Source organism: Marmota monax, unplaced genomic scaffold, assembly GCF_021218885.2.
Source record: "Marmota monax isolate L192 unplaced genomic scaffold, Marmota_monax_Labrador192_F-V1.1 WCK01_AAM20220418_F8-fsc00001, whole genome shotgun sequence".
Lineage (NCBI taxonomy): Eukaryota > Metazoa > Chordata > Mammalia > Rodentia > Sciuridae > Marmota > Marmota monax.
In genome coordinates this window covers 24043908-24065348 of record NW_026693777.1, presented here as the reverse complement: position 1 = coordinate 24065348, position 21441 = coordinate 24043908, and the positions used below count along the sequence as shown (strand labels likewise).

The window sequence follows — 21441 nt, the reverse complement described above, 5'->3', positions numbered from 1 at the left end:
TGGAAAGGGGAAGAATGGGACCTTCTTTCTGCTGCAGCTGTGGGAAACCCTATTGTCATATGTTTATGGTCTGGCTTAAAATCCATCCATTCATCTGACACACTGATGGAATATCCACTTGCATATGTTGTAGGGAGTTTGCATGACCCATGAGTGTCCTGCCTTCAAGGAACTTATAGTCCAGAGAGGAACACCCATTGGAGCTTTCATTTGATTCCTTTTCTATTACCCCCACTCCAATATACTCAGTGTTTCAGAGAGGAAATTGAAGGGAGGAGACTGTACACATTTAGACTGTAAGTTTAGTTTACTTTCTCAAGTAATTACCTCAGATAAAGAAAATACAAGGTGCTTAAACAAGACAGGATGGCCACAGGCTCTCTTTTCATTCCTTTTTCTCTTTGGCCTTCCCTGAAGTTTATTGAATGGTACTGAACAGTATGAGTGACACTGTATTAGGGTGAGCAGGGTACAAGGAATATTAGACACTTGCTTTGAAGCTTTTCTTAAAGTAGAAAACCTTTAATTGGGTGCAGTGGTGCATGCCTGTAATTTCAGAGGCTCCAGATTGCTGAGGCAGAAGGATCACAAGTTCAAAGCCAGCCTCAGCAACTTAGCAAGATTTTAGTGAGGCCCTATGCAACTTGGTGAGACCCTGTTTCAAAATAAAAATTAAAAGGGTTGTGGCTATGGCTCAGTGGTTGAGCAACCCTGGGTTAAATCCCTGGTACCCCCCCAAAAAAACAGTAGAAAAACTTTAGCTATTGAACAACTGTGCAGCCTGCCAGGTATTAAGTAGCTGCATGTCAGTAGTATGGTAATGTTATATATTTCACTTTCAGCATTGAGTGGGAAGAAGTCATATGAGAGGACACTTGGGGTAGTATTTAACTAGGAAGGCACTCTTGGGGTTGGATTATAGGCCTGGAGGCTTAGAAATGCATACATACCACTCTGTCTAGGGGCAATGAGCTAGGCTGCTTACCTTGTTTAACTAAATGGTTCCCATGGGAGCATAAGGGGATGAATTTGGGGAAGTTGCTTGGGTTGGACTCCATATATAGAGACAAACAGAGAAATTTGGGTTTTATCTTGTAGCTAATGAGGAAATATTTATACGAGTTGAGGATGTAAGCAGGCACAAGCCGTACTTGGTGAAGATGGATTTTGTGTGATGTTAGAAGGATGAATTTAGAGGGCAGAAGGAACAGAGAAACAGAGGGAATCTAAAGGGATTTAGTGGTAATTTGTAAGGGATATAAAAAAGACATGAGCTGTGAGGCTCACGGTGCTCTAAGACTTTTCTGCAGAAGCCTGGAGGGTCTTTAATCATTTTGTCCTCCCTTCCATGCTAGATGCATAAGCCCCTGTAAGCACTTAATCTCGGGCCAGGAAACATATGTTTATTATCGAGGTAGCAAGTGATTCTCTGTACTCCTGTATTCTAGGGAATGTACCTGTATCAGCCTGCTAGGGCTGCTATAACAAATACCACCAACTATATAGCTTAAACAACAAATTTATTTTCTCATAGCTCTGAAGGGCGAGTCTGAGATCAAGGTTTCAGCAGTGCTGTTATTATTCTTTCTTATTGTTCTAGTTGGTCACAACCCTCTGTCCCCACAAGATCTTTTCTTTGTTTTGAAGCATGCCTGTGGCCAAATTTCCAATTAGTTGTGTCGGATTTGGGCCTATTCTGAAGGCCTCATTTTAACTTATCTCCAAATATGGTTACGTTCTGAGGTGTTGGGGGTAAGGACGTCAACAAATGAGTTTTGGTGAAAATGAAACTTGAACACAGTTCAGGCCATAACAGCATCTAAGGAGGAGGAAGATGAAGAGCTAAAGGAGGAAAGAGCCCCTCATCCCAGGGCCCTGCTCCCTAGACCTCATCCTTACTGATAAAGTGAGCCACCTCCAAAGAGAAAGCTCCCTGAGCCAGCTTCCTGTCGTTCTTTTCTAGGAGAATTTAGGCTGATGTCATCTGGGGGCTTTTCAACTCCCAGTCTTAGAATTAACAGCCTTTTCCCTTTTTTTTCTTTTAAAATACTTCTCTGGCAATGCTAGTTTCTTACCATATTTATTACAGTCATCTGCTTATGGGCATGATAATTTTTTTTTTTCATGATGGGAGGAAATCTCTGAATATGAACAGAATATGCAGAATAAACAGAAGCCTGAAGTTGCAACTGCACCTTTTTTTGTGATTATCCTCCCTACAGGGTTAGCCCTTATTTTATAATTTAACCTTGACCTTTGAGGAGACATCCCCACAATTTCTAGTATTTTTCTGTTTCTATCCACTGACTCAGGTCCTAAAGTCCAATGTCCTTATGTCTTGATTACTAAATTATTCACTCTCTGGATTTCAGGTTAAAACTGCTCTGTTCAGTCACGAAGGATGGCTGGACAGTGACTATTGCAATCTAGGTCCCCAAACCCCATGACGAGGTATAGTAGCAGAGTGACTAAAACTAGGGTCAAATGCCGGCTCCAGCTCTTACTATCCTGCAACTTTGGACACATCATTCATTTACCAAACCTCAGCTTTTCCTCATCTGGTAAATGATGATAATAATAATTCCAACTCCATAGGATCACTGTTAGATTTAAATGAGCGTGAAGGGCCTGGCACATAGTAAATGCCATGTAAGTATAAAATATAATAATTATTACTGTGCTTGCCTTTGTTCTGAGTAGTTTCCCTGGAGATTCACATCTTGCTTGGCTCCTTCTCTCTTTCCCCCTGCAGCAGGTTTTCCTTTAGTAACTGAAATAGGGGGTGGGCAGGCTTCCCTGGAATGCTCCTCAGACCGTCTGTCCCCAGATCAGACCCAAAACCAGAATGGTTAAGAAGGTCTGAAAGTTTTGCTTGTCTGGGGGGAAGGTCTGCTTGAATAGTTGCGGCCAGGACCCTCTGTCCTCTTCCAGATTACAGTGAAAGGAGGGCCTTTTTGGGTCTTAGGTATGACTGTAGTGTTTACCCCTTTCTATCTAAATGGATCATCATTTTGGAGCTAGGAGTTACAATCCATGAGAAAGTTGGATAGGTCTGTCACAGTGGGGAGGAGTAGTCCCTGTTTCTGTGTTTTAGTTGGGATCTGTGCATGTTGAAGATGAGAGGTTCCCTGCCTCTGAGGTTGAACAGACTTCTGATCAAGGATGTCTTGTGCAAATACCAACCTTTTTGCTTGTGCCTCTGGTCTATCTTGAGCTGACCACTGCTGGGGACCTTCCCAGTTGCTAACTCTTTCTCAGTGACCCATGGCGAGATCATCATAGGACTTCAAGTGCTTCCAGATTCACAGCTCCACCATCAAATTACCAACTCCTGTGGAAATCAGCAGTAATTCAGGTTAGCACCCATGACCTCATTCCTTTGGCAGTTTTTGTCTTGGAGAAATCGTGGCACTTTTGTTTTTTAATCTTCACTCAATCCTCCCATTCAGACTCCCCACCCACTGCATTCTGGGGCTCTTCTGGCAAGCCATAGTGACTTTTTGAGAAGGTCTTGATACTTCTTCCTTTTTCCATCATGATCCTGCCCCCTGTGGGATGGAGCCTTCTGCTCATCCCTTCTTAATGTATCTTCCTATGCCCCTGCCTTCAGCTTCAAAGCCCATTTCTTTCCCCCTTTATCCCATCAAACAGAATCTCTCAATGTGCCTCATTTTAGTATTACCTCCCCAGTCCCCATTTCTCTCCCACTTGGACAGACCCCATTATCACTACCACAGCTACAAATGTTCCCCTTTCCCCACATAAAATTCCCAGGTTACTGTCTCAATGCAATAGGGGGCAGGACCTTAACTTCTAGTTCATGGGCAATTGAAATGATTTATCTTAAAGACAGGGTCTCAAGACAAGTCAGCAGGCACTTTGGAAAATATCTGTAGCCAGATGAAATTCTTCCAAGGGCAGAGAGATCCTTTGCTATTGCTAGGCAAGCCTTCTTTGGCACCATAAATATATATTCTCATTAATCACACTAATTTATTTACCAATATGAGAGCTGTTCAAAACATTGGCAGAATATATGGTATTCTTGCAATTTGACAGCGTATATGACATAAATTACAAGTTTCAGATATTGATCTTATTTTAGAGCCATTAATAAGATAAGACATTTCTTGTAGATAGATAGTGCGATTTTTTAAAAACATTTTTCAGTTGTAGTTGACACAATACCTTTATTTTATTTATTTATTTGTTTTATATGTGGTGCTGAGAAACGAACCCAGTGCCTTGCACATGCTAGGCGAGTGCTCTACTACTGAGCCACAACCCCAGCCCACAATGTTTTTAAAATAAAGTTATTGGAGTGATTCATTTATGCTCTTTTAAAAATATTTCCTTTTTCAAGTCTTGTTTTGTGTAGAATAAGTTTTCTGTGGATGAGCCTTCCTTGAAAATCTTTTTTCCACTTCGTGAAGTTAGACATCAAGTCCCAGTCACAAGTGGATGTTCAATAAGCAGTTGAATTATTGAAGGAGTTGTTTCAGGTTGGTTTTCCATGTTGGAGTACAGTTATATTCAGTCTTTATCCTCTTCAGTGGAAGTATCCATGGTGTTATCAACATGGGACTCCACTAGGTTTAAATAATGAAAGCTTGGATGGGAGATTGGCAGATAAGCTGAGAAATTTATTTCTTCTTTTGCTTTTCTTTTCACAGTAGGATTCTGAAACAGACTTGACAGGTGCTTAGATGGTTGCCATCCCATCAAAGATATGTACTGAATATTTTTGGTTTCGAAAAATAAAAATATTAGTGCTTTCCTAGCATTTTCTAGCAGTGGTAGTTGAAAGGAGAAATATAGGAGGAAAGAATGTCTTGAAATCTTTTAATTCATTCTGGACAGTTTTGGTGGATTTGCTTGCGTTCTAGGATATTGTTTCCCTCAATTTTTTTTTTTCAAGATACATGCCTCTCAGAATACTTGGATACTTAGTTTCTTCTCCATTGGTCTTTATCAAATATAAATCAGTCTGAAAACGGAACTTATTAGGTAGTGTTTTCTCTTGATGGGTCCTGTATATCCTGCTCTGACACCCTGCAGAGCTGATAGGAATAGCAATTGTGCATTGAAAATTTAGAGAAATAGGCACTGAAGGATATTCTTTCAAAGACTTTATTTCTATTCTTTCAAGGTCAAAAGCTGTTGAGGGCTGGGTCCTATTCTGTGGGAAAGAGGAGAGCAAACAGTAAAATTGGCGGAGTCACAATCCTGTGTTTTGAGGAATGGTTGAAGAACTTACAACTGTTTAGGGCAGAGAAAAACAATCTGGGAGGCACAGAGCTGACTCTGGGGAATCTGAGGGGACGACACTCAGTGTCTTTGTGAGGGAAAAAGTCTAACTAGAAGATGTAGACAAAGAAGGAATGGGTTGCTTGGCAGAGAACTGAGTTCCCAGCCATCAGAAGGATTCAAGCAGATACTTCTGGTTGTCAATCAGGGCAGATCACACTGGGATCCTTTGTTTGGAGAGATATTTGAGGTCCTTGGTGAGGATGAGGGAAATTCTGCAAAGATTCTGTGATTCTACGCAAGAGGATTTCAGGGAAAAGCATCAGAGTGTGGTAAAATCAGCACCATCAGAATGTACAGGGAAACTCAGGCTGTGGTCTTGGCTCTGTTACCACATTGCCAGGTATTTTGGAAAGATCTGTTGGCTTCTCTGGACTTCGGTGATTTTTGTAAATGAAGGGATGAATCAAGGTCCTCCAGGTCCTCTCTAAATTTAACAGTTTAAAAATAATAGTTTTCTTAGCCTACACATTTGGTAGTTGACTGCAGGCCTGGAATCTCTGATAGACCTAAACCATAGGAAAGAGCAGAAAGGAAGAGCTATGTGCTTGTTAGAACCAACAAGAAGGACAAGCCATACATGGGGCTCATGTTCTTAAGGAATATTCCAGAAACTTTTCTCTTTCCATACTCTAATTCAGTGACCATTTACTAATAGTGTTATTGTATAGAAACTAATTTAAAATAAAATACAATCTTGGAGGTTGGAATTTTTAGTTCAATTAAACCAACATATATTATTATGGGTCTGTTAAGAGCAAGGTATCAGGAATGTGATGATGACTTAAGAGGGTCTCTTTGCTGGCTTCAGTGGACTTCAGTCTAGTGGTGACCACAGCTGGATTAAACAAACACTAATGAAATGTAATGAGCACCATATAAGATGCAAGCCCTGTGCAAAAGGCACAGTCGTATCACGTCTGCTGCTGGGACTAGGGTAGGCTTCCCAGAGGAGCTGGCTTTCCAGAGGGCCCTTTGACTGATGGAAAAGTTGATTCCAGGGAAAGCAATTATTATGAGAAAATGCACAGAGGTGTGGAAGTACTTTGCTTGCTTAGAAAACAGTGAGTAACTGGTGAGGCTAAGGATTGAGTACCTGGGACGGGTGCTCAGCCAGACTGGAAAGTTGGGGTGGGAGAGTGCTGGTTTGGAAAGTGTCTTGAATATTATGATAATATTTTGAGCTTTAGTCTTTAGTGGAGAGCCCCAGAAGTCTTTATGCATGACCAATGTGTGCTTTATGTTGCTAATTCTATTAGGGATTAGTAGAATGGATTAGAGTTTTAGAGTTGTGAGGGATTTGTTACTATCCAGCATGTGTGTATGTGTGTGTGTATGTGTGTGTGTGGGTGGGTGGAGAGAGAGAGAGATAGACAGACAGACAGAAAGACACTGATTGACTCAGTATGCAGTTATGCTCATAAAATCATCTCTGTCTGAATCTTTCTATCCTATAAGGTTATCAGAATATCTTAGCCCCGGTAAGTCTTCTTCATCAGAGATCCACATTATATTTTGAATAAGTTAAAGCACTGAAAATTTGGGTGAAGCTTTTTAAAAAAATTACAAAGCAAATAATTGAAAGGGGAAGGCAATATAAAACAACCTCAATTTGGAGATTTGTGGTAGTCTAGCCTCAGAATGGTGAGGGTCTAACCAAAGCAAACTAAGAATGGAGTGGTGGAGATCTGGGGAGTTTCACTGGACTTCTGAAAAGGATAATGAATTAAGTCCTAGTCTTGGTGATACTAGGCAGACACTTTGGGAGAGAGATCATCAGATTAGAGTTTTGGCGTTTAGGTACATATCTGAAGGTCTTGGTGATAGCTGAAGCCATGAGAATACATACAATATCTTGAGAAATATTTGTGTTTTAGTCAGTTTTTTCAACCTGACAAGAACAGTTTGAGGAGGAAAAGATTGTTTGGGGTTCATAGTTTCAGGGGTCTCATCCCATAGATAGAAGACTCCTTGTTCTCGGTTGTAGGTGAGGCAGAACATCAGGGCAGAAGGGCACGGTGGAGGAAAGCAGCTGGGTACACGACACCAGGAAGGGGAGAGAGAGAGAGAGAGAGAGAGAGAGAGAGAGAGAGAGAGAGAGAGAGAGAGAGAGAGAGAGAGCGCTCTCTGTTCAACAAGGATAGAATATATACCCCTAATACATACCCCAGGGACCCAGCTCCTCCAGCCACACCCCACCTGCCTGCAGTTGCCACCCAGTTACTCCCTATCAGGGGATTAATGCACTGATTAGGTTAAGGCTATAACCCACTCATTTCACCTCTAAAACTTTCTTGCATTGTCTCACACATGAGCTTTTGGGGGACACCTCATATCAAAACCATAACAACTTGTCACAGCTGAGAGCAGATCAAACATGGAATCTGGAAGAATATAGTAACTCTGAGAGGTGGGCAGGAAAGTGGAGCTTTGAGAGAATATTTGAAATGATAGGAAGAGAACCCTAAACCTGAAGTTTCTGATGATAACTTAGGCAGATAGAAAAGGTGAAGAAAAAGAGGTGTGGAGTGGATTCTGGCTTTATCCAGAGGTTTGGGTATTCTGGTCTGGAAAGGCCATTTCTGGGATCTGAGTGAAAAAGCCCTTGAGAGAAAATAGCTGAGCCGTCTACTCAGTGATGATCTACTCAGTAGATGGGTATCCAGGCAGCCTTGAGAACACCCAACTTTCCTTGGTCATATTCATTGCTTACCAGGCAAACTTTTGATCTGTAGTCTCATCCAAAGGGATCCATGCCAGATACAAGGTTGGTTCTAGTTCCTTGGCTAGGAATAACCATTATAGTATAAAAATCGGTATTCTGATTTATCACATATATTATTGCTGGAAAAGCAAATAGGTATCATCCAGTTAAGATGCAATGCTGCCCTCAGGAACTTACATCAACTTGGTTATGAAATTAGGTAGTGTAGTACCAGACCAAAACTTTCTAACTCAGGGCCAAGAACCCTTTTGTGTCTCTTGTGTTTCTCTGTCTTTCATCCTCTGGCTATTTGTTTAGAAAGAACCAGTTCTCAAGAGACTGAGCACCTCTGACTGAACTTTGAATATCATATTCTTCAATTGCAAAGCCCTAGAATAGATTTGGACTGTGATCGTCTCAGAGATTGCAGCAATAAGTGAGGCTCAGTTTGAACCTGTCCTGTATCTTTCATATTTTACATTAGAATGATCTTCATAAACCACACACACACACAAAATTAAGCTTCTGGAAACTGATCTGTCCAGAGATACAAGTTGACCTTGAGGGTAGTTCTGTATCTGTAGAGAATGCACTATGAGGAGACAAAGTTTTCTGGTGAATGTGACCAGCACATAGTGTGCTATGAAACGAGAGCTTTGTTTCACATGACTTTGGAACACAGTGCCTGCAAAGCACATGAACACCACCCTCTGTCCTCAAAGTCCCACTTTTACAGTCCTTTTCTACTTGGTGAATTAATAGACTTTCACAACTCTCTCTTGACCTAAATGTGTAAAGTGTTGCATGTTGTTTGAGCCATTTTGTTTTGCTCTTTCTGAATTTCTAAGGTCAAATATGATTAGCTCCCAATATCCACAGTCCAATCAGAAATCATTTCAAGGAGCAGTTCATGTCAAAGTCTATTTAAAAGTGTCATCTATTTACATCTCAAAAATTGTTTAAATCGTTAAAGTGGCCTTGATTCTGGAAGTGTCAGTGAGGGAAGTTTGAGAGCGTCCTTAGGCTGTGTCAGATACTTGTGCTCAAGGCTGGGAATCAAATGGATCTGTCATCGCCATGTTTGAGGATCAGGACTCATGTCTGTCATATGCAGCCAGACCTCTGGCTTTCACAGCTGCTGAGGTTTGGCCCTGGTAATCTTCCCCTGATGTGCAATGATAATCACCAAGTGAAAGCCTAGTACAGATGGCCTCCCATGCTTCAGTGCACAGCCCCTCTGGGTACAATGATGTGCAGCCGAGTGCTGTGGGCACGTAAGTGGGTGGAAATTTTCTAATGTGTCACAATAATAACAATGCAGAATCCTCTTGCTGTTCAGCTTCCCCTAGAACTTCAGCCCACGCAGCAGCCTACTTGGTTCATAGTCCTATGTGAATGCTAGACAATTAGCAGCTGATAATGAAAAATGCCATGGGAACCAGTGGGAAAATAATAGCTTACTCCCAGGATATAATGAAATGAAATTAGCACAGACAGTAAAACAGACAATTTATGGTGTCTTTTTGTAATTAAAAAGAATCAGTAAATACTTCTAGTAGGGAAATCAGAGAATCGATTAGAATCCCATCTGTTTTGGAAGAGGATTTTATTCAGACATTAACTCTGGAGAAGCTTCCCCATAGGAAGAAGCTTCTATTAAGGCACTAGAATAGGTTAAATAATGCCTGTTTTATTCTGAATACCAGGACAATTTTGTTTAGTTGTTACCTAAATGGTTGTCATTTGGGCTGTGCTTTAGAAAGGGTTGCTAATGCTGGATAAGTGATTTTACGGTAAGGGTTATTCACTTTTGCTCTTGGCTGAAATGTGAATGGATATTGATGTTCTCAACAGAGTCTTCGTAAACAAGGTGAACTTGTATCTCTGTGGACAGATAATTCTCTGAACAAGAAAATATATTACCTATGAAGTATGGGATTAAAAGGGACTTTAAATCATCTTCTATTTCTAGATGTCCCTTTTGCTGCTTGGGAAAGTCCTTGAACACTTAGTTCTATGTGTTACTTTTGGGGGTCCAAATTTGCAGAGTTTATATTAATCTTAAAAATATTTAATTGCTTTAGGCTGCAAGAAAAAAAAAACTTTTAAAGAGTATTGGATTAGTGAAAAACAATTCTGTTAAAGTTTCAGTCTTACTGTGTGGGCAGTCTTCTGTGAGTTGAAAAATAAAGAAGTTATAAACAAATCAAAATTACATTTCACTCCAAATGTTCTCCAAATGCATTTGTTTTGCAGAGTTGAAGAAAGCTGAATATCCTTCTTCCAAGATATTTTATCTGTGTAAAGTAGACCTGTCTCTCAACCTCTCTCATTTGCAAAAAATAATCTGTTTTTACTTGAAAGTTAATGTGCCCCATTGATTCAACAACCATGTCACCAAAATCCTATGAATATATATATCCTCTGAGGTTTCAACATGATATGCTTTTATTGGGCATATGCTCCCAATTTTATTACATAATTATATTAAGTTTAGTAATGTTCAAATAATAATGATATCCCCATGCTAATTGATTAAGTTTCTTTGGCAAAGGACATAAATTGTTCAAGGCCCATATATTGCTCAATGAAATCCAGCAGCATGAGTGTGCCATTAAGCATCCAACAATCCAGAAATGTCAATTGAGGCTTTAATAAACTGGCAAAATCACCAAATTCCTTTTGTTTCTTTCCTGTCTTCTTCCCCATCTGGGAAGGTATAGGAGAAGGGAGAAAGTGTCTAGGGAAACTCAGAAATGTGAGGACAGTGAGAAAGATTCCCAGTGTTGCAGTTCAGCCATTATCATCATTAAGTGCAACTTTTGAGCTGAGTATTAAGGAAAGAAACAGCAAGCTTGCTGATAACTCTTGGCTTCTAGAAGTAAATGTGTGCATGTACATGCATGTGTTTTATGTGCATGCACGTGTGCTGTGAGAATTTACATATGAACCTGTAAAGCGCTCAAACTGTGTAAAGCAGATAAGTTAGGTTGCTTAGTTTTCAAAGAAGATGGACACTTTTCAACACAACTATATTGCTGTATTAAAGATAGCACCCCATGCATACCCCCAAATGCTGTATTCTCAAGTGTTTTGAGAAATGATTGGTTGCTAGTGACTCCATATGTTGCTATGTTTTATTTTGGAACATGTTAAAATCTCACTTAGGTTTCATTAAGCCACTTTTCCCCCCCCTATTTTTTGAAAGGTCTATTTTTTCCTTCCAAAGAATTTGTTTGCACATGTAGTTACCATATACTTGTTAGCTATTACTAAGAGGAAAATTTAAGTGGAACTACCCATTTTCTTTGGTTGAAATATGTCTATTTTATATTTCATAGTTCTAGAGATATTTAGAAAAATGATTGCTTATCTATGAAGATTATGGAAGTTATGATGCTGAAGTAACTCTGAATTTAGGATACTGTCAAAATAATATGCTTCTAAAAATCAAAGAGGTTTTTTTTCTTTTTATTATTATTTTTTCCCTAAAAGCACCATATAGGAAAATAGGAATTAAAGCTCTCAGTGTAGCTTGTTCTGTTTTATTTTTAAGCAACTTATTTAACTTTATAGTTGTTTGTATAAATAACCAAAATATAAATGAGTCAAATTGTACAGATATTGTAAGTCTGTGTTCTGAAGTAGCAGTACATGGGCACATTGGTGTTCAGCTCTGAAATGTTTCTCATTTCCTTCTTTTTGTTGATTGCTAAGAAAGTCTGAACATAAACTATAGTTTCTATGATTATGCTGGTATGAATGTAGAGAAACGGCCCCCAAAATTCTTTGTTGGAAAACATTAACTCTTGTGTAATACTTGCCAAGAAGTTTTGGGGGTCTCTGGGAATGGCTCTTGTACTGTAGACCAAGCCCTGGGCTCACACCATTTTTTTTTCTCTCTTTCCTTTCCTGGATGCCCGTAGTGATGTTTGAACATGTAGTTACTATGTCCTTGTTATAAGGTATTGTTGATGACATTCAAAGTTACTAACACTGCTACTGGAGCCAACTCTGGTCTCACTGTGTCCTGATGATTTCTTAGGTCTATCTAGAGTCTCAATTCTTACTCTTGCTGAGATTGCCTTTGAAGATATCTCCTTGCTTGCAAAAGTTGTTAATACCAAATACTATTGCTTTTATTATCATCTCCTTGTTTTTGGACCAAAGGAATCTGGGTGTGACATGGTAACTCCTGTGCTGTACCCAGGTCACCTCTACTCTGACCTTGTTCACTGCCTTTCCTGGGCAGCTCTTGGGGTCCCTGGAGGAGGATGTTGATAGGCAAGCAATACCAAATCCTAAGGTGAACAAAGCTTAGGGTCATATCAGGGAGTTGACTCTACAACTGTGCTTGAAAACATTATAGAAACAATGTCAAAGTTATTATTCTTTTTAAGGGACGAATGGAATTGAGGTTATGTCACTGAAGAGAGGACTTTGGATCCTCAAAGATGGGAGGAGTATACAAGTGTGTAGCATTTTAGATTTACCTCATTTTTTCCTCATGTTTTTAATGAGATTCCTCATGCTTCCCAGAGTGGTGCTGGGAAAGTTAATACCTGGAACATCATCATTTTACTCTTTAATTATTTCTACTCCTCCCCTTACCATTTTACTATTATTTTTCATCTGCTTCTTAACTTATTGCTAGTTCCTTAACTTATTGTGAGTCAGATGGCTGCAACTGGTGAACCTTTTTTTTTTTTTAACCTCCTCAATATCTGTGGAGTAAAATTTTATGAACATTTAGTGACTGTGACACTCAGAGCCTTCTCTATTTATGGCATTGTATGCTATCTTCTCTTGGAGCCATTGTTTGAAAACCAACACTTGGGGCTATCCAGTGACAGGTCAGAGATACAGCAAACCGGGAGGAAGTTTTCTATGCGAACTGTGTGACCGAACTTCACAGCCATCTGATTTCCAATTTAGTAATTACTGGAATAATTAGATGAGTTACTCTGCAGATGGTACTTAAGTTTTGTGACATATGTGTCCTTGTCATCTATAGCAGATGATATATGTAATACTTGTTCTTCGAGTATTATTTTTATATATATTTATCTCTCTCTCTCTCTCTCTCTCTCTCTCTCTCTCTCTCGATGCAAAATGTCTTTAAAGCTTCCCTGTCTAAAATCTCTAATTTTGTTTAGACCCAAATGAGACATCAAACCTGCCTTGGCTTATATTGATAGAGCTTCTGACTTGCTGTGTTCAATGTTGCACGTTAATTATAGCACTCTGCTGACTATAGTTCTTCTCATGACTTATAATATTTAAGCTTTATTATTCAAATCTAAATGTTGAATAATAAAATTATAGAATATAAATATTTCATAAAATCACTTTCATGCAGAATCTAAGAAAGATTATGATTTAAAAATATATTTCCTTTCATCTTTTTAAAAATGATGTATTTGAGGGATGGGGAGGTGAAAAAAATAAAAATATATTTGAAATTTCAAATGTTTTTTGAGATAAAATTTACAATAAAATTCATACCCTTTTATACTGTTTTCAAGGTTCACCCACGTGGTAGTGTGTATCATTACTTCATTTTTTTTGATTGTTACTATAAGAGGATGTAAAGAACCACTTCACTGAGATCTGATTGACATTAAAATGAGCCCCCATTTTCTCCTTCCCCCAGCTGTTGGTAAGCACCATTCTGATATCTGCTTCTGTGTGTTTGACTATTACAAATTCCATATCTATGTGAAATGATGCAGTATTTGTCTTTCCATATCTGCCTTAATTCACTTAGCATAGTGTCCTCAAGGTCCTTCCAAGTTGTCACAGTGGCAGAATTTTCTTTCTTCTAACATTTATATTCTATTGAGTTTATAGATTGCATTTTCTGTTTTTCTTTTTTAGTTGGAGATGGACACAATACCCTTATTTTATTTATTTATTTTTTATGTGGTGCTGAGGACCAAACCCAGTGCCTCACACATGATAGGCAAGTGCTGTACTACTAAGCTACAACCCCAGCCCAGATCACCTTTTCTTTACCTGTTCATGGACACTTAGGTTCATTCCACATCCTGGCTATTGGGCATAGTGCTGCAGTGAACATGGGATTGCAGGTATCGTTTCCTATGCCTTTGGATTAACAGATGGAATTGTTAGATCAAATGACAATTCTACTCTTAACATTTTGAGGAAACTCCATGTTGATATTCATAGTGATTGTAGCAATTTATATTCTCCTCAGCATTGTAAAAGGATTCTTTTCTCTGTGTCACCCCAACACTTTTAAAAATCATTACTATTATTACTATTTGATAATAGACATCTTTACAGGTGTGAAGTGATATCCCTTTGTGGTTTGGATTTGTATTTGCTGATGATTAGTGATTTTGAGTTTCTTTTTTTATACCTGTTGATTATTTGTATGTGGTCTCTGAAAAAATGTCTGTTGAGAGTCTTTGTCTATTTTATTTTAAAGTTTTTTTTTAATATTTATTTTTTAGGTGTAGATGGGCACAACACAATGCCTTTATTTTTATGTGGTGCTGAGGATCGAACCCTGGTCCCACCATTGCTAGGCAAGTGCTCTACCACTGAGCCACAATCCCAGCCCCTCTTTGCCTATTTTTAAATTGGGTTATTTGTTTTTTTGCTATTAAATCCTAGGAATTCCTTATATATTTTGAGTATTAACTCTTTATCAGACAATGGGTCTATAAATATTTTATCCTATCCTATAGATTACCTTTTTGTTTTGTTAACTGTTTTGTTTCTGGGCAGTAGTTTTTGTTTTTTTTTTTTTTTTTTTACTTTCTGCTTGAATTTTGTCATAATCCTGTTTGTCTACTTTTACTTTTGTTTCTTGAGCTTTTGGAATGATACCCATGAATTCATTTCCCCTGTCCAATGTCTGAATGCTTTTTTAATGTTTTCTTCTGAGAGTTTTATTGCTTCGGGTTTTATATTTAAGTCTTTAATCCAGTTTGAGACTATTTTTACATATAGTATGAAATAAGGGTTCAATTTCATTCTGTACATGCAGATATTCAATTTTCCTAGCACTATTTGTAGGAGAGAGTACCCTTTCCCCATTGTGTATTTTTGGCATCCTTGTCAAAAATCATTTGATTAAATATGTGTTGTTTATTTTTCTGAACTCTATTCTGTTTCACTGGCTTTCATGACTTTTTTCATGCCAGTACCACACTATTTTGAGTCCTATAACTTTGTAATATGTTTGATATCGGGGGTATGATACTGCAGACAAAATAGTTTAACTTCTTCAATCCAGATCAAGATGCTTTTTTCCCCTTGCTTAATCGCTCTGACTGGAGCTTTTAATTTATTTTGGAGAGTTCTTTCCGAGAGGTAAGTATGGACATCCTTGCCTTATTTCTGATCCTAGAAGGAAAGTTATTGACTTCTCACTGTTTAAGTGAGTTTATGAAATTTTCATAAGTGGTCTTTTTGTATTTAGTAAATTCCTTCTATATCTAATATGTAGAGAGGTTTTTAAAATCATGAAACTGTTGAATTTTGTTAAATGTTTTTCTAATCTGTTTATATTATCATGAATTTTTTTCTATCTTGCATTCTGTTAATGTGGTTTGTCTTATTGATTTGTGTATATTGAACCATCCTTGCATCCCAGAAATAAATCCCAGTTGGGTATGGTGTTTGATCCTTTTAATGTGCTGTTCAATTCAATTTGCAAGTATTTTGATGAGGATTTTTGCACTTAAATTTGTCAGGGAAACTGGCCTGTAGGTTCCTTTTCTTCTAGTGTCTGTTTGGTATTTGGTAATACTAGCCTCGTAAAATGAGTTTGGAAGTGCCCCCATCCTTCTGTTTTTTGGAAGAGTGTAAGAAGGGTTTCTATTAGTTCTTTAAATGTTAGAATTCACTTGTGAAGCCATATGGTCCTGGGATTTTCTTGGATGAGAGTTGATAATTCTTTCAGTATTCTAATTTGTTATTGGTCTATTCAGGCTTTCTGCTTTTTCCTGATTCAATCTTAGTAGGTTGTGTAATTCTAGGAACTTCTCCATTTCTTCTAGGTTGTCCAGTTTTTTTCATGTATAATTGTTCATCATAGTTCCTATGACCCTTCTTTTTTTTTGGGCTCAGTTATAATGTTCCTTCTTTCATTTCTGCTTTTATTTATTTGAATTTTCTGTTTTTTCTTAGCGTATTTAAGGGTTTGTTGATTTCATTTATCATTTCAGAAAAACAAGTCAGTTTTGTCAATTTCAAAAATTATTTCTATTTCCTATATCATTAATTTATTGTCTAATAATTATTCCTTTACTTTTTGCTAATTTTGAGTTTGTTTTCCTTTTTCTATTTTTTTTCAAATGTAAAGTTAGGTTCTTTATTTGCGATCTTTCTTCATTTTAAGGTAATCATTTATTGCTATAAACTTCTTTCAGTATTGCCTTTTCTGCATTCTGTAAATTTTAGTATGTTATGTTTTTATCTCCAGGTATTTTCTAATTTCTTTTTTGATTTATTCTTTGACCCAATAGTTTTTAAGAGTGTGTTATTTAATTGTCATATGCTTGTGAATTTACCTTTTTATCTATTGTTGATTTCCTGTTTCATTTCATTGTGACCAGAAAAGATACTTCTTAATTTTATAAAGACTTATTTTGTGACTTTTTTTTTGACTTAATATATAATGCATGTTGGAGAATTGTCTGTGTACACTTAAAATGAGTGGGTATTCTGCGGCTGTTGAAATGTTCTGTATATATCTGTTAGGTCAATTTGGCCTCTACTGTTCAGTTCTGCTATTTCCTTATTGATTTTCTGTCCAGATGATCTACCCATTATAGAGAGTGGGATATTATTATTGTAAAGTTGCCTGCTTTTCACTTCAGATTTGTCAATGTTTGCTTTCTATTTTAGGTACCTTGATATTGGGCACATGCATATATTTATAATTGTTATATATTCCTGTGGAATTGACTCTTTTATCATTATGTGATGCCCTTCTTTTTCTCTTGTGACCGTTTTTGACTTAGTCTATTTTTCTTTCTGGTATGAGTATAGCCACCCTGTTCTCCTTTGATTACCATTTATATGGGATATCTTTATCTACCCTTTTCACTTTTATCCTATATGTGTCTTTCAATCTAAGGTGAATCTTTTGTGTATAGTTAGGTCCTTGTTGTTGTTGTTGTTTTTTTACTCAATCCAGTCATTATCAGTATACCTTCCAGGACTTCTATGTGGTTCTTTTTTTAATGACGTCCATTTCCTTATTGTAATTCTCATTTTGTTCATATAGTGTTTCCCTGGTTTTCTAGTCTATTTTGTTACATTGTAGAATACGGAACTTATTTAACATAATTATTTTGAATTCCTTGTCAAATAGTTCATAGATCTCCATTTCTTTAGGTTCAGATTATGGAGCTTTGTTGGTTCCCTTTCATTTTGTGTGCCTGATTCTTTGTGATCCTTGTTGCCTTCTGTCGGTGTATGTGCATTTCAAGGAGAACTTACCTCTCCTGGTCTATACAGATGTGTTTGTGAAATAAATATTTTTCTCCTGCGGAATCCCTGGACTGGCTGGATTTTCTCTGGAATAGTAGTTGAGTGGGGCTAGAGTTGAGTCATGGAGCTTCTTCTGATTCTGCAGTTGATTCTATATTTGGCAGTCATGTTACTGGGGGCTTGGGTGGGTGTGGCTCCTGCCAGACCCCTGGACAAGTGGAACTTCCTCTAGAATAGTGGACACACAGGGCTGGAACCAAGTCCACATGGGGACTGAGCTGCCTCTGGGTCTGGTGCCAGGTCTACATGATGGATTCCTATTGGGCATGGACTTGCCTTTTCAAAGTGATCTCTTAGTTTTGGTTTCCACCATGCTGTCATGACCTGGGTCCCAAAGTTCCTAGGTAGGCCCTTGACCATGCATGATTGCCAAATTATTGTTTCTATGAAAGGAGGAGGGTTAAAGACATTCTATTCTGCTATCTTTTTATTAATTAATTAATTAATTAATTTTAGTTGTTGATGGACCTTTATTTTATATATGTATTTACATGTGGTGCTGAGAATTGAACCCAGTGCCTCACACAGGGCAAGCAAGTGCATTTCCGCTGAGCCCCAGCCCCCTATTCTGCTATCTTATAGATGTGACTCCTTCATATTTTTGTTGTTGAATAATAAATACTCCATTATATGGACTTCATTTATCCAGTTATCAGTTGATTGATATTTGAGATATTTTCATTTTTGGCTATTACGAATAATACTGTTATGAAAATTCATGCGTATATATTTGTGTGGACATATATTTTCAATCCTCTTGGATGCATACCAAGGAGTAGAATTGCTAGGTTATATTTGGAATTTTAAATACTTCTTAGCAAGGCAGTTTGTGTGTAACCTTGGTTAAGCAATTCTTATAATTCTTACAATAGTTGCTGCTATCTTCTGACCCATTTCTGTGATACACTGCTCATTTAGAAAGTATATGAACTAACTTATAGTTTAAAATAGCTTATGGAAAGCAGTTCCATGGACACCTCTTCAGACTTCCTACTATGTATCCAGGAACATATAGAAAAAGGTGAAATTAATCTATTATTGAAGGAACATGATCCATTGATATAACAAAACTTACCAAATCAAGTTTTCTCTCCGATTTAGCTGTATTTGTATTTATTTCTAGGGTACCCCACCCACCCAGCCTGAAAGGAGGGAGAAAGACAGTATCTTTGTCATTGTCTGATAGAGACCGATATATTCAGAGCTTATAATATTGAGTATGATGTAGGGGTTAAGAGAACACTTTGACTTAGTTGAGAGAAAATATGTAGGGAATGTTAAGATTATGGAAAAAGGAAACAAATAAAAATATAAAAGTGCATAGCTGATGAAATATTAACCCAGTTTAAGATACAAATGAGCAGTTAAAACAGAAGAAATTATCAGAGATAAAACTGAAGAAAACTTTCACAAGCTTTAAAAAGCTATGAATATGTTGGCAAAACCTGGGTTCTAGGAAAAAGCAATAAAAACCCATTAAAAGACATGTTTTTATAAAGCTTTTATGAAGAAAAATGTTCTAGAAGTATGCAAATTGAAAATTAATGTTGCCCATACAGTAAGAAAAAGCAAGCTTCAGAATTACATTCAAGATACTTTAGCCCATTTTGCCCCATCATCCCAGATGGTGAATGCATATAAAAACTTATAGTATATAAATAGTAATATAAAATAATAACTATAATTATATAAATATATGTAAGCTTTATATTATGATTTCCAGTCTCTTAATGCACCTGTGTATATTTTGTTAAAATATTAACAGAATTAAAAACTTAGAAATTAACAGATTAAAGGCTAAAAGACAGTAGATTTATATAATTTATTTATTAATTATATTTATATAATTTTGAAGAAAAAAATACATTGGGACCTCTTGGAGAATTTTATACCCATCTGTAGTTAAGTCACTACAACATGAATTGTGATAAAAAATTTCCTTTCTACAAATCAGAACTTAACAGATTTCATCTTATCCTAGTCAGAATGGCTATTATTAACCAAACAAAAAATAATAGATGTGTGTGTGGGAGGGAAGAACTCTTATACACTGTAGGTGAGATTATAGATCAGTACAGTTAGTATGGAAAGCAGCTTGAAGTTTCCTCAAAAAACCAAAAGTAGAACTATCATACCATCCAGCTGTACCACTTCTGGGCATAGACCTGAAGGAAATGAAGTCACTATATGTAAGTGATATCCGCACACCCATGTTCACTGAGGCACTATTCACAATAGACAAATTATGGAAGTAGCCTAGATGCATGGATGGATAAAGCCATTCTGAATCATAAGAAAAATATAGCATATATACAATAGAATATTACTCAGCCATAAATAAGAATGAAATAATTTTATTTTCAGGAAAATGGATGGAACTACAAATACTGCATATTTTCTTCCATATGTGGAAACTATAAGATGACCTGAAAGTTCAAGAGGAAATATTAGGTAGGAAGGTAAAAGAGAGTATAGTGGGGGAGGGATAGATAAATTCAAAGTATAATATATGCAGTAAGGAAATGTCACAGTCAAACCCATTCATTTATATAATTAACATCAGTCAAAAATTTTTCATCTCAAAAAAGGTGGAGTTATTTTGAACAACATAGGGCCATTTCCCCCAAGTTTTTCTTGTATTTTTGGAGATTATGTTGAACAACCATTTCATATTATCTCTAATGTGGTCTTTGGGAGTATTTTCATATTAAATTCATTAATATCAGCATGTGACATTGTATCTGAATTATTGATGAAAGTAGTTCAGAAAAGAAAATTGTGAAAAAATAGCCAAAATGTTAATATTGATAAGTAGGTAGAGTTAGCATGATCTTTTTAAAACATTTTCTAATATTTGAAAATATTCTACTGTATGAATGAATTACTTATCTTTTCTGTAACTTATTTTAAAATACTTACAATGTTTTGTTAATTAGAAATATTTTTAAGCTAAAAAAGGGTAAAGTTATTACAGACAATGTTCTATTTGCCAAGTGGTTGAAATGCATAGAAGAGTGGAAGGAATTGCAAAACATCTTAGTAGTAGTCTAGTAACTATGCCACACAGATTACATTCCATGTGATACCTCATTTAATCTTTGTTGTAACTTTATTTATTTCCACCCTTTTTAGTTTAGAAAACGGAAGTACAGAGAAGTTAACTAATTTTTCCAAGGCCATACAGATAGTTTGTTTTCAACTAGCCACTGGGACTGCTGAACCCATCTCTGTAGGTTTTGCTACCTTGTACTGCCTTCTAAGGGTGACAGCATAATGATGAATCTGTATATGCTTTTTAAATATTTCATGGTAGATATTAATTTTGGTGGGAAACACTGTTAACATTTTTCACACTCTGAAACCATTCTTTTGCCTGTTTTTTTAAAAATTTATTTTTAGTTGTCGATGGACATAATATCTTTGTTTATTTATTTATTTTTAATGTGGTGCTGAGGATAGAACACAATGCCTTACACATACATGAAGGCAAGTGCTCTACAACTGAGCCACAACCTCAGCCCCCCAAAATTTATTCTTACATTGGATTGCCACTAGATTGATTCCTTAAGGTAGTTATCATTTACCTTTACCTGGGGTTGGGTAGGGGTTTGATTCATCTTTCTTTATCTGGATGGCAAGGTGAAGTAAATAGTACACCTTCATATTATCAAAACTTCATGTTATTAAACTATATACTGCATCTGCCCAAGGATTAAAGCTGCTCTGAGGAGATTTATTTTTTGTAGGCTTTCCCATCTACCTTGCTCCCATGAATCACTTATTGACTCTCATTCTGTAATTGATTTGTACAAGTTTATTTCTGGATCTCTTTACATAATGTTATCTTGGCTCAGATGTCACTTAACAGGAGTCTCCCCTGTCCAACCAGCTCTGGTCTCCTG

The 21441-nt window shown here is 37.0% G+C and overlaps 1 protein-coding gene across 2 annotated transcripts in view; it reads left to right on the top strand.

Annotated features, from left to right (window-relative positions):
• Positions 1 to 21441, top strand: part of Syt16 (synaptotagmin 16) — a 256940-nt gene that overhangs the window by 103657 nt on the left and 131842 nt on the right. The gene's annotated exons all lie outside the window — the stretch shown is intronic.